Source organism: Oryctolagus cuniculus, chromosome 10, assembly GCF_051225735.1.
Source record: "Oryctolagus cuniculus isolate XC-2025 breed Fujian yellow rabbit chromosome 10, ASM5122573v1, whole genome shotgun sequence".
Lineage (NCBI taxonomy): Eukaryota > Metazoa > Chordata > Mammalia > Lagomorpha > Leporidae > Oryctolagus > Oryctolagus cuniculus.
In genome coordinates, this window is record NC_142876.1 from 109599672 (window position 1) to 109612385 (window position 12714).

The 12714-nt window shown below is 51.7% G+C and overlaps 1 long non-coding RNA gene across 3 annotated transcripts in view; it reads left to right on the forward strand.

The window, feature by feature from the left end:
* The first annotated feature begins 2620 nt into the window (after positions 1-2620).
* The window catches only part of LOC127492463 (uncharacterized), a 29863-nt gene continuing 19769 nt past the window's right edge, over positions 2621-12714 (forward strand). For all 3 annotated transcript variants that reach the window (XR_016214989.1, XR_007922005.3, XR_016214988.1), the window contains exon 1: positions 2621-3494. This is a non-coding gene — a long non-coding RNA (uncharacterized LOC127492463). The remainder of the gene's footprint in view (positions 3495-12714) is intronic.

Below are 12714 nucleotides of genomic sequence, written 5' to 3' on the forward strand. Positions count from 1 at the left end.
ACACTTCCTGCTGATACCCCTTGCCCAGGGAGGCCTGCAGAAGGACACGACGTGCAAGGACCTGTCAGGTCTCTGCTACCCCTTAGCCCCTCTTCAGCCTCAGCAGGCTGCCCCCAGGTCCTGACCCACAGGGCGTCTCACTGCTGGTCTTGGACCTGGAACTCTGCCCTGAAAGGTGCCTCCTCCCAACAGCCTAAGGGCTCCTTGCCCACCCCCTGCCAATGCTCATCACCTTGCCTGGAATGGTTTTCCCAGGATTTGAGCTCACCGGGCAAGTTAGGGGGCAGCCCTGGAAGAGGGGCCTGTGGCTTCAGAACTCCGTTCCATGGGCTCTGTGAGGCAGTGACTAAAGCAACGGATGAATGAATGAATGAATGAATGGGAGGCGGATGTGTAAAGCTGAGCTCAGTGCACCCCCACGTGGTATTTCCAGAGTATTTCCCACTCCCACTTCTATTTTCCAGTACCCACAAGTCCACTGCAACCACTTTTCAAGGGAGACAACCTTGAATACAAGGACACTGGGCAGTTAGAGCCATTGCACACTTGACCTTGCACAGAGACCATGATGCACACGGCACAAACAGCGATGCCTTCGCGCTCCGTACCACAGTGGGAGGGCTCACTGGGATTAAACCCCACATGGCAGATGGCTGAAGTCCCCCTTGGCCTTCCCAGGTCTGAAGAAGCAAAGGGCTGTGCGCCAACATTCAGGAATCCAATGCACACCGGATTTTATTGCCAGCGAGTAAGGGAAGTAAAAACCTACTTGACCTCCAAACCAGATGACTTTCCTTCCCATCCATTCCCGTTCTGGTAATGAGACAGGTCAGAGGTCAGAGTGCCTGTGCGCGGTCCAGCCATGAAGCCCTGGGAATGACTTTGCCACCCGCCCAACCCTTCTGACCAGCCTTGACTGCCTGGCTCCTCCCCATGCTCACCAGAGCCAGAAACGGAAAGCAGGTACGGCAGCCCCCCGCATGCACAGAGGACCTGTTCCAGGACCCCTGGCAGATGCCTGAAACTGCCGACTGAGGGACCCTTATAATCGAGTGCCCTCTCCCTGTTAGCCGAGCCCGTGCCATGCCCTGGGCTGTGGATTTTGTGATTGGAGATGCGGCAGCAGAACCAGCCGAGATTTCCTTTTCCTCCCGCACAGCACCACCAAGAGGAGATTCGTTCTTTTGGTAGATTGAGCAACCTCAGGATAGGAGGTTTTTCTTTCTCTCTCTCTCTCTTTTTTTTTTTTTTTTTTTTTTTTTTTTTTGACAGGCAGAGTTAAACGGTGAGAGAGAGAGAGACAGAGAGAAAGGTCTTCCTTTAGCCGTTGGTTCACCCTCCAATGGCTGGCGCACCGCGCTGATCCAATGGCAGGAGCCAGGTACTTATCCTGGTCTCCCATGGGGTGCAGAGAGCTGGCCCGGAAGAGGGGCAAACGGGACAGAATCTGGCACCCCGACCGGGACTAGAACCCGGTGTGCCGGCGCCGCAAGGCGGAGGATTAGCCTAGTAAGCCGCGGCGCCGGCGGAGGTTTTTCTTTTTTAATGAAGTCCAGAACGTTTACCATTTCACTTAAAGGAAGCACTTTGCAGCTTAGTTTTGGCCCATGCAAATTGCTGACTCCACCTCTCTTGCACCTTGTGGTCCTTATTAGATAAAAAGTGTTACTTGAACACACGTTCTGCAATATCCCAACAGCTGACCTGAGATCTGAGACCGTGACTACGTGACTAACAGGTGAGTAAATACAGTGTGGACAAAGGGAAGATTTGTGTCCTGACGGTACAGTGTGCGATGGCGTGAGATGTCCTCACCCTACTCAGAAGGCTGTATAGGTTGAAAGCTACCAAGTGCCCTTTTCTGGAACTTTCCATGTAAAGTTTTTGGGCTGCAGCGGACCACAGGTAACTGAAGCCACAGAAAGAAACTGAAGATAAGGCGGGGCTACTGTAATCCCCAGCAACAAGTGTTCGGGTGCCTGCGTGTGAGCCCCTTATCCTAGAAGGACACTGGGCTCGCTGCCTGGCACTTCCATGTGGGCATCAGCGCGCATCAGCCTGGGTCCCACAGCTCCTTGAGGTGTCTCCTTGCCCCGGTGGCCCAGGAGACAAGGTGCAGAGGAGTTACTGGTAGCAGAAGACTCCCAAAGCCACTTTTAAGCTGCCTGGAGCCAAGGGCAGCCACGTGCTAATGAGGACGAGAGACCTTGGGAGCAGCAGCCCAGAGTGCTTGTTTTCTATTTCTGATTTCCACTTGACCATAGCCAGAAGAGAGAACTGGAAGGATCAACTGTGTGTGCATGTGTGTGTGAGTGCACGTGTGTGGGTGTGCATGTGTGTGTGCACATGCACGCATGCGTGTGTCTCAGCCTTCAACTCCACGTCAACTGTCCACACTGGGGCAGTCCAGTTGCCCTTACCCATTGTCTCCTCTCCTGTTCTGTCTAAGATAAATGACTGGTCTTTGTTTTCATCCCTTTACTGCAGTTCTTGTGGGAAGTGAGCTGAAGGGAAGACTCACAACACTGCTCTTCCCCAGTGAGAACGAGAATATTCTATGTTCTGGGGTGGCTTTCTTCCACTCACTCCCTCTCCACTCCAGGGTAAACATCTGTTTTTTTTTTTTTTTAAACATTTATTTATTTGAAAGAATTACAGAGAGAGAGGTTGACAGAGAGAGAGAGAGAGAGAGAGAGAGAATCTTTGATTTGCTGGGTCGCTGCCCAAATGGTCGGAGCTGGGTCAGTACAGGCCAGGAGGCAGGAGCTTCTTCCCAGTCTCCTACCTGAGTGCAGGGTCCCAAGCACTAGACTATCTTCCAATACTCTCCCAGACCATTAGTAGGGAGCTGGGGAGGAAGTGGAGTAGCCAGGATAGGAACCGGCACCCAGAGGCTTAACCTACTATGCCACAGCGCCTGACTACATTTTCTTGGTGTTTTCAAAACATGCGCTATTTGCTTAATTAGGGAGATCTCTGTAAACAGGATCTGACACATTATCAGATCAGTTAGTTGACTGGTTGGTTGGATTACATTTGAGTGTTTTTCTTTAAATAGAAATACAGACAGGGAAAGAGGTGAGAGGGAGACACACATTCCCTCTGCCGGTTCACTCGCCAAAACGCCTGCAACAGTGCGGAGTGGGCCAGGCCCCAGGCCGAAGCCAGCAGCCTTGAACTCAATCCAGGTCTCCCGCGTGGGCGGCACAGACCCCAGTCCTGAGGCCATCAGCGCTGCCTCCCAGGGCGCGCAGCAACCGGAAGCCGGCCCAGAGCCGGCGGCGCAGGCCAGTGGCGTCATCAGGCCGCGCGGACCAGCTGCGGCGCTGCGGCGCTGAGCCAAAGTCGCGGAGGCGGGGGAGGTGAGCTGTCGCGGGCTGTTAAGCTCTGTGTCGGGCTCTGGTGGCCTCGCCTGGACCCCACGCGCGCTGTGTGCCCCAGGTCTCTTGAGCGGGGCTTGCGCCTGGAAGCTCTTTCTGGGCAAAATCGAGAAGGTGAGGGGAGCGGGGCTGACCGTTGCGCTCCCGCCGCCGCTCCTCGCCGGGGTCAGGCGCGGGGGTGGTGGGGAGGGGATGGCGGCGAGCTTTGTCAGCGTCCGCAGGCCTGCCCGACACCGGTCCCTCCTGGAACTGCGGATCCCGAGCCCCGACCGTGCCTGGCCGGGGAGAGGGAGCCCCGTTCCGGGGCGGGAGTCCGGGGGCGGCGAAGCCTTGACAATGCTCCGCGGATTCGTTCAGGGCGATTTGGGTAGCCCAGGCGAGGGGATCGCTCAACCACGGTCCCCTGGGCCGTGCGTCCCGAAGCGTGCGGGGCTTCCAGTGTGATTCCTAAGCCCAGCTTAGACCGGGATGTGCCTGTGCCACCTGCCGCCGGTCCCCTGGCTCGTAAGCCCTCGCCGTCCTCTTAGTTTGAAGGCCTGGATTTGACTGTAGCCTCTGTCCCCGCATCCCGGAAATGAAACTGGAGATGTCAGGACCCCACAGATGTGCGGTCCAACCCAGGCCCGTGGGTAGCGGGGGGGGGATTCCTCAGCTGCAAGAGACTGAGCCGCAGAAGAGAATCATTGTGGCCGACACGCGGGTTCTTGTCACAGTGTTCTTTGGGGTTGACCGCTTGAGCGGCATTACAGATGGCGGACGCTGAGACAGCCGCGGAGGGCTTTGCCCCGGGAGGAAGTGTGGAGCTAGGTCTCTAAAAGTGTGGGGAACGGTTTTTCTCCAGAACGCAGGTTTGTGCCTGTGTGTGCACCAGCCTGAGGGCACAGGCCTGCAGCAGGGCGGGGAGGAATAAGCTAAAACCAGCACAGTTAGGGGGGAGGCTCACCATTCTGTCACCGTCCTGGTGGCGCAAATGTAGCCTTCCAGCTGAGATTTCTCTCCTTTCTACTCAGATCTCTGCTGAGATCCCACAGGCGTTTGTGATTGCTATTAGCATATCCAGAACTCAACGCCTGGTCTGCACCTGGCCTGCTCCTCCCACTGCCTCCACCCCCTTTTAAAAAGTCTTTATTTATTTGAAAGTCAGAGTTAGAGAAAGAGGAACAGAGAGATCGTTCATCTGCTGGTCACTCTCTACGTGGCCTCAACAGCCAGAGCTGCGCTAGGCTGAAGCTAAGAGCTTCTTCCAGGTCTCCCATGTGGGTAGGGGGCCCAAGCACTTGGGCCATCTGCTGCTTTCCCAGGCTGTTTGCAGGGAGCTGATCAGAAGTGGATCACCTGGGACAGGAACCGTTTCCCATATGGGAAGACAGCATTGCAGGTGGTGGCTCTACCTGCTACACCACAACGCTGATGCCCTTTATTTTTTAAAAGTATTTATTTGACAGAGTGACAGAGAAAGAGGGGAGAGACAGACAGATCTTCCATCTGCTGATTGGCTCTCCTAATGGCTGTAAGGACTGGTGCTGGGCCAGGCTGAAGCCAGGAGCCTGGAACTCCATCATGTCTGACATGTGGGTGGCAAGGTCCCAGGTACTTGGGCCATCTTCCTCTGCTTTCCCAGGCTCTACAGGAAGTTGGCTTGGGAGCAGAACAGCTGGGATTTGAAACTTGCTCCAGTAGGAGATGCCACCTTTGGAAGGGGCGGTTCAACTCACTGAACCATGACACTAGCTCCCCCGCTGGCTGTCTTTACCACAGATAATGCAGCTCTGGATTGCTTTGTCCAGACCCCGCACCTGGAGTTATCTCTGACTTCTCTTATTGTCCACATCTGACCTGACAGCAGGTGCTTTTTTGGTTGTTCAGTGTCCACTTTTAGGCCCATCCATGGCTACTTCCCTGGATCGGGTGTCAACATTCCCTTCAGCATTTTGGGGGCCTTAGGAACATGGCAGAATAGGGAGAGACCTACCGGGTCATCAAGACCAGCAGTTGTCACTCTGTCCTCAGTCGGACCTGAATTACTTCAGGAGCTGCCCCTGGGCCTACTGTGGGATGGGTGGAACATTGATAGGGAGATTTGGAACTCTGTGCACACCGGCAGCCTCAATCAGCTGCTTGACTTTTATCTCTTTGATGTATTTGACTTCTGTACTGACTTTAAATAACAGACTGTTTGTTGCAATTGACCATCTTCAGTTAAAATTAACTTGTTTATTGGGGCAGGTATTGTAGAGAAGTGGGTCAAGCTGCTGCTTGAGATGCCTGCATCCTATACTGGAGTGCTGGTTTGAGGTTCAGCTACTCTGCTTCTGATTCAACTCCCTGACGGTGCACCTGGGAAAGCAGTGGGTAATGGCTCAAATACTTCCTCTCTGTTGCTCTTTGAAAGGCTGAGAGAGAGAAATGTCTTTTATCTGCTGGTTCACTTCCCAAATGCCAGCAGCAGCCAGCATTGGGCCAGGCTGAGGCCAGAAGCTCATGGGGGTGGCAGGAACCAAAGTACTTAAGCCCTCACCTGCTGTCCCCAGGGTGGACAGTAGTAGGAGGGGAGCTCGGGCTCAAACCCAGGCAGGCTCTCTGATCTGGGATGTGGGTATCCCCAGTGGCAGCGTAACTGCTAGGCTGAACGGTTGCCCCAACAACTTTTTAGTTATTTCCCATCTCGTCGTCATGTATAGATGTTGGTGCCCTTGTGCATTCTTACTCTCTGTGTGTGACATTATGGAACATTATCAATTCTGTACATAATACTTAAGGTTTCTCTTCCTTACTGTTTCAGTAAACAGACAACATTAACTCACTTTCCATGTGGTGAAATGTGTGTGGTGTTGGGCCAGGCTGCACCGCAGTTGTTATAAAGTTTCCAACTTCAGCCTGGGAGCCTCAGAAACGGGGAGCCTGCTGACACCTCACAGATGCGCAGCCAGGGCCACAGAAACTTCTGTGAGGAAGGGGCTGCGCAGGGCTCCCCTGCAGGCTGCTGAACCCCCAGATTCCTGACTCCACACCTGAGTGCAGGGTGGGGAGGTGCCTTGACCCACCCTTAGGCCCTGACATGTTTTCATTCCTCTGCCCAGAATCCTCCCCTCCAAGTTCAGCCCTTAGTGTTTTTTTTTTCTTTTAACATTGATTTACTTATTTGAAAGTGAGAGCTAAGCAGAGAGAGAGAGAGAGAGAATGTCTTGCATCCACTGGTTCACTCCCCAGTTGGAGAGAGAGAGAGAGAGAATGTCTTGCATCCACTGGTTCACTCCCCAGTTGGAGAGAGAGAGAGAGAGAGAGAGAGAAAGAGAATGTCTTGCATCCACTGGTTCACTCCCCAGTTGGCTGCAACGGCCGGAGCTGTGCCAATCCGGAGCCAGGATCATCTTCTGGGTCTCCCACATGGGTGCAGGGGCCCAAGGACTTGGGCCATCTTCCACTGCTTTCCCAGGCCATAGCAGAGAGCTGGATAGGAAGTGTAGCAGCTGGGACTTGAACTGGCGCCCACATGAGATGCCGGCACTGCAGGCTTCGGCTTTATCTGCTGTACCACAGCCCTGGCCCCAAGCCGTCAGTGTCAGTGTCAGTGTCATCTCCTGGAGGGGTCTTTTGACCTTGGGAGCTCCTCCCACTCAGATACAGTGGTGCCCGACCATATTACCCTGGTTTATTGTCTTCATAGCCGCAGTGAGGTGCCTTCTCTTGTTTGTTTCTGCTCCCCTGAGATGTCAGCTCCTTGAGGGAAGGGAAAAGCTGGTTTTTGCCTGCTAGAACCTGCGTGCTGCTATTAGATGCTCAGGAAACACCTGAGGAGGAAGTGCATGCGTGCCCGTGGGTGCCTTCCTGGAGTCTGTCACGGGACAGTGTGGCCTCTGCCGCAGGCAGGTTATGTACCTTTTTTTTCTTCAGTGAACATGTCCGACTAAACTCATAGCCACGTACACTTCCGGAAGGGCAGGTAGAAGGAGCATAACTAAGGGGAACACTAACTATAGGACAGAACCGACACTGACGCCAATATGCCTTTCCAATTGGCTTGAAGGTAGCTTTCCAGATGGGCCTGGGCCACACCAGGGAGCAGTTTACCTGATTGGCAGAAGGTGGGGGTGGGGAGAAATGTACCTGGGGCTGCCACCGCCTGCCAGCACTCAGGCTAACTGCATGGGCTAGGCAGGCAGTCTCACGGGAACACCCCATCTCCCTCCTTTGTTTTAGGGCGAGCTGACCCTGCTTAGCACGGTACGGCATCAAGCCTCAACCCACAGTAAGCTTTTGGGTTAAATTAAAGAGCGCCTAGCACGGGGATTACGGGCAGGGAGGAAAAGTAGGGCAAAGGGGAAAAAAGCTGGACTTACCATGTTTCAGGCCTCTCTGATTGGCAGGTAGGTGAACAGGTGTGGTCAGGAAGGGGCATGAGATTACACAGGGGGCGTGGTGAAGGCGTGGTCTGCCAGCTCACAAACCTAATCCAGTATACCTGCCTATATCATTCCTGCCCCCTTTTTTAAAAGATTCATTTATTTATGTATTCTCCCTCACCAAGCCTCTTGTTAAGGCTTTCCGAGATTTATTTGTTTGAAAGAGTTACACAGAGAGAGAAGGAGAGGCAGAGAGAGGGAGGGAGGTCTTCCATCCGCTGGTTCACTCCCCAGTAGGTCGCAACAGCTGGAGCTGTGTCGATCTGAAGCCAGGAGCTTCCTCTGGGTCTTCCCCTTGTGGGTGCAGGGGCCCAAGGACATGGGCCATCTTCTGCTTTCCCAGGCCATAGCAGAGAGCTGGATTGGAAGTGGAGCAGCTGGGACTTGAACTGGCACCCATATGAAATGCTGGCACTGCAGATGGCGGCTTTACCCGCTATGCCATAGCGCCGGCCCCTACATCATTTCCCCTTTCAGAGATTCCATTCCCTGGGATGTGGAAGGCTGCAGAATCGTATCTTCTATAGCTGCTTCCTGCTTATGAGGGGCATAGTGCAGACCCTGCCTGACTTGGGTCTGGAAGTCTCTGCCTATCTAATCTAACAAATTTGCCTTGTGGGGGCCTGGCGCCGTGGCTCACTTGGCTAATCCTCCGCCTGTGGCGCCGGCACCCCGGGTTCTAGTCCCGGTTGGGGCGCCGGATTCTGTCCCAGTTGCTCCTCTTCCAGTCCAGCTCTCTGCTGTGGCCCGGGAGTACAGTGGAGGATGGCCCAAGTGCTTGGGCCCTGCACCTGTACGGGAGACCAGGAGGAAGCACCTGGCTCCTGGCTTTGAAGCAGGCGCAGCGCCGGGGGTAGCGGCCATTTGGGAGGTAAACCAACGGAAGGAAGACCTTTCTCTCGGTCTCTGTCTGTAACTCTACTTGTCAAATAAATAAAAAATCTTAAAAAAAAAAAATTTGCCTTGTGAGCTGGAGCAGTCTTGGTCACTGCCAAAGTCTGCGTTCCCTGTGTGGTCAGATAATCCTAGACATTGAGTTCTGAAACATGTTTGTTCGTTATCATGAGCAAAACTGGATTAAGACCCGCTGTCAGTAACAGTTCCCAGAGAGAATCAAAAGAGGCAGGTACAGCACGTCTGCCTTAAGGTGCAGCAGTTTGGATGTGACGAAGGCGAAGACTTGACTTTGTGCTTAGGATCTCGGGCTTACAGGAATAAGCAGGCGTGTCTTTGAGTTCACCTGTGAAGACTTAAGAGGTAGACATTTACTGCTAACTTCACGGAGGTGGTCATGCTCAGTAGCACCTGGTAAGGTCCTTCCATTTAAGCCGCAACCGACCTTGTGCGGGCCAGCCGCATCAGTCGAACGGAACCTGAAGGCAGAGTTACAGAGAGAGAGATCTTCCATTCACTGTTTGATTCTCCCAGTGGCTGCAAAGGCCAGAGCTGGGCCGTTCTGAAGCCAGGAGCTTCTTCCTCCTCTCCCTCCTGGGTGCAGGGCTGAAGTACTTGGCCTGGCCTCCATGGACTTCTCAAGCACATGAGCAGGGAGCTGGATCAGAAGTGAAGCAGCTGGGACCACAACTGGCGCCCACATGGGATGCTGGAGTCAGAGCTGGCAGCTTCACCTGCTACACCACAACATCAGCCCCTCAAAATTGCTTTTAGTAGCTGTTTGGGAACATTCAGGTAACTGTTGTCAACTGTAGTTAGCCTGCTGTGCTGCAGAACACCAGAAGTTAGTCTTGCTGTCCAGCTGCACCCTGTCCCCAGTAACCATCCTCTCCCCATCCTCCCACCTCACGTCCTTCCCAAGCTCTGGTAACCACTGTTCTATTCCCTGCTTCTTTGAGGTCAGCTCTTTCACTTCCACATGGAAGTGAGAACATGTGGTATTTGTCTTTTTGTTAGACTTTTTTTAAGATTTATTTTAGGGGCTGTCGTTGTTGCGTAGGGAGTTTGAGTTCAAGCTGATCCACTTGCAGTCCAGCTCCCTGCCGGCGCTCCTGATAAAGCAGTGGAAGATGACTTAGGTACTTGGGCCCCTGTGTGGGGAATCCCACAGGAGTCCCAGAGACGCATCACGGATCACCGCTTACTAAGGATCAAAAGGAGGTGGGCCGTGGAGAAATCCACTGGTAGCCCCAAAGAGTCACAGATCACTGCTACCCACCAATAAGTGAAGAAAAAGAAATAACAGTGGAGTTGCTCGTGCTGCGCTAGAAGCTGGTAGCAGTCGGCGTGTCCGGCAGTCACGAAGAAAGCAGTTGAATGCGGGGAAGAACAACACGCGGCTGCCTGGGACACAGAAACACGCATGTGGGCGCAAGCGCCGTTCCAGTTAATGAAATCAGCAGTCGTAGCTGTGCTAGTGCTAGCGATAGTAAATATAATGGGACATTATACGGCTGCCCAGACCTGTATGAGGAGGATCATATACTAAATTTCCAATAAAAGGAGGACAGAAAGAAATTAGCGAGCAAGTAAAGGAATTATTACAGGAAGATATTGAACATACAACTTCCTTTAAGTGTAACAGCCCTATATGGCCAATTTTAAAACCAATGGTAAGTGAAGATCTATAGTAGATTATAGAAATTTTAACAAATTAACACCCCAGATACCTAGAGAATTACCAGACATCACAAGTGTCTTACAGCAGATAAATAAAAAAAGGACAGAAGTGTCGGCCCAGTAGCCCTGTTGGATATGTTTTTGCCATCCCGATAGCGGAAGAAGCTAGGGAAAAACGACACTGACATGGGAGTCACAACAGCATCAGTTTAAGCGTTTACCACCAGGATATAAAAATAGCCCAGTAATAGCCCACATGATATTAAAACAAACATTGCAAGATATGCCAAAAATAGAAGCTGATATATATGTACATATGTGGATGACATGAATAGCATCCACAAATAACGAAACTATAAAACAGGATATGGAGACAGTAATTCAACACCTTATAAGGAAAGGATGGATCATAAATAGGGACAAAGTACAAGGACCAGACAAGGCAATACAATTCCTAGGCTTGCTAATACATACAGAAGGCCGAAAAATACCAGAACAAGTAATTGATAAAATCCAAACAATAGGACCCCTTAGAAATAAGAAAGAAGCCCAACAAGTAATAGGACATTCGGATACTGGAGAAATCATATATCATATCTGAACCTAATATTACAGCCAATGTATAAAATAACAAGAAAGGCTTTATGTGGATTCTGGACTGGGGTCATTGGACTTATTTCGTGATAGCGATATGAGCCATGATGAATTTAAAACATGCTGAGACCCTATGTTTAAGGATAATGCAATGTACTTTGCTGTCCTTATATTATTATAGCTGGATTGCCTTGATGCTAGATGTGTGTCCTGACCTGTGGACTAATGAATATTAGTCCACAGTGCTGGATGGTCATACTGTGTGAGCAGATAAAAACCTTTTGTTAGAAAGTCTGTTGTCCGTGTGTTCCTTCCCCATACTCCCACATGTCACCCTTAAGCCCTGTTGAGCTGCGTGACAGTAGGCGCTTGCGACAAGGCCCAAGGACTAGGGTTATCTTCTGCTTTTCTGGCCACAGCAGAGAGCTGGATTCGAAGTGGAGCAGTGGGGACTTGAACCGGCGCCCATATGGGATGCTGGCCCTGTAGGTGGTGGCTTCACCACTATACCACAGCGCCAGCCCCTGTTTTTTTATTTTTATTATTTTTTTTAACTTTCTGTAGGTTTTTCTTTGCTGTTTCTATACTGTGAGGAGCCTTTTAGTTTGATGTGTTCCCATGTATCAGTTTTTGCTTTTGTTGCTTGTGCTTTTGGGATCGCATCCAAAAACTCTTTGCCATTACCAATGTTACGAAGTATTTTTTCTTCTAGTATTTTCATAGTTTCAGCTCTTATTTTTAGGTCTTTGATCCACTTTGAGTTGTTGCATCTGATGAGAGATGGGGGCTGTTTCTTTTGCATGGGGGTTCCAGTTTTCCCAGAACCATTTGCTGAAGAAATTTTCCTTTTTTCTTTCTCTGTATATTTTTCCTGCCTTAGTTGAAAATCACTTCGCTCTGTCTCTTCCTCTCTTTCACTGTATCTCTGCCTTTTAAATAAATAAATATTTTTAAAAATCACTTAAGTATGTGGTTTTATTTCTGTGATATTTATTCTGATACATTGGTTGGTGTATCTGTTTTTATGCCAATTTCATGTTTTGCTTTGACATTGTACTTTGGATTTTTTTTTCAAGATTTATTTTTAGGCCGGTGCCGCGGCTCACTAGGCTAATCCTCTGTCTGCGGCGCCGGCACTCCAGGTTCTAGTCCCGGTTGTTCCTTTTCCAGTCCATCTCTCTGCTGTGGCCCGGGAAGGCAATGGAAGATGGCCCAAGTGCTTGGGCCCTGCACCCGCATGGGAGACGAGGAGGAAGCACCTGGTTCATGGCTTCGGATTTCGCTGTGTGCCGGCTGTAGCAGCCATCTGGGGGGTGAACCAATGGAAGGAAGACCTTTTTCTCTGTCTGTCTCTCTCACTGTCTAACTCTGCCTGTCAAAAAAAAAAAAAAGGCTTCATTAAAAAAAAAAAGATTTATTTATTTGAAAGGCGGAGTTACAGAGAGGCAGAGAGAAAGAGAAAGAGAGAAAGAGGGAGAGAGAAAGAAAGAGAAAGGGGCCGGCGCCGCGGCTCACTAGGCTAATCCTCCGCCTAGCGGCGCCGGCACACCGGGTTCTAGTCCCGGTCGGGGCGCCGGATTCTGTCCCGGTTGCCCCTCTTCCAGGCCAGCCCTCTGCTGTGGCCAGGGAGTGCAGTGGAGGATGGCCCAGGTGCTTGGGCCCTGCACCCCATGGGAGACCAGGAAAAGCACCTGGCTCCTGGCTCCTGCCATCGGATCAGCGCGGTGCGCCGGCCGCAGCGCGCCAGCCGCGGCGGCCATTGG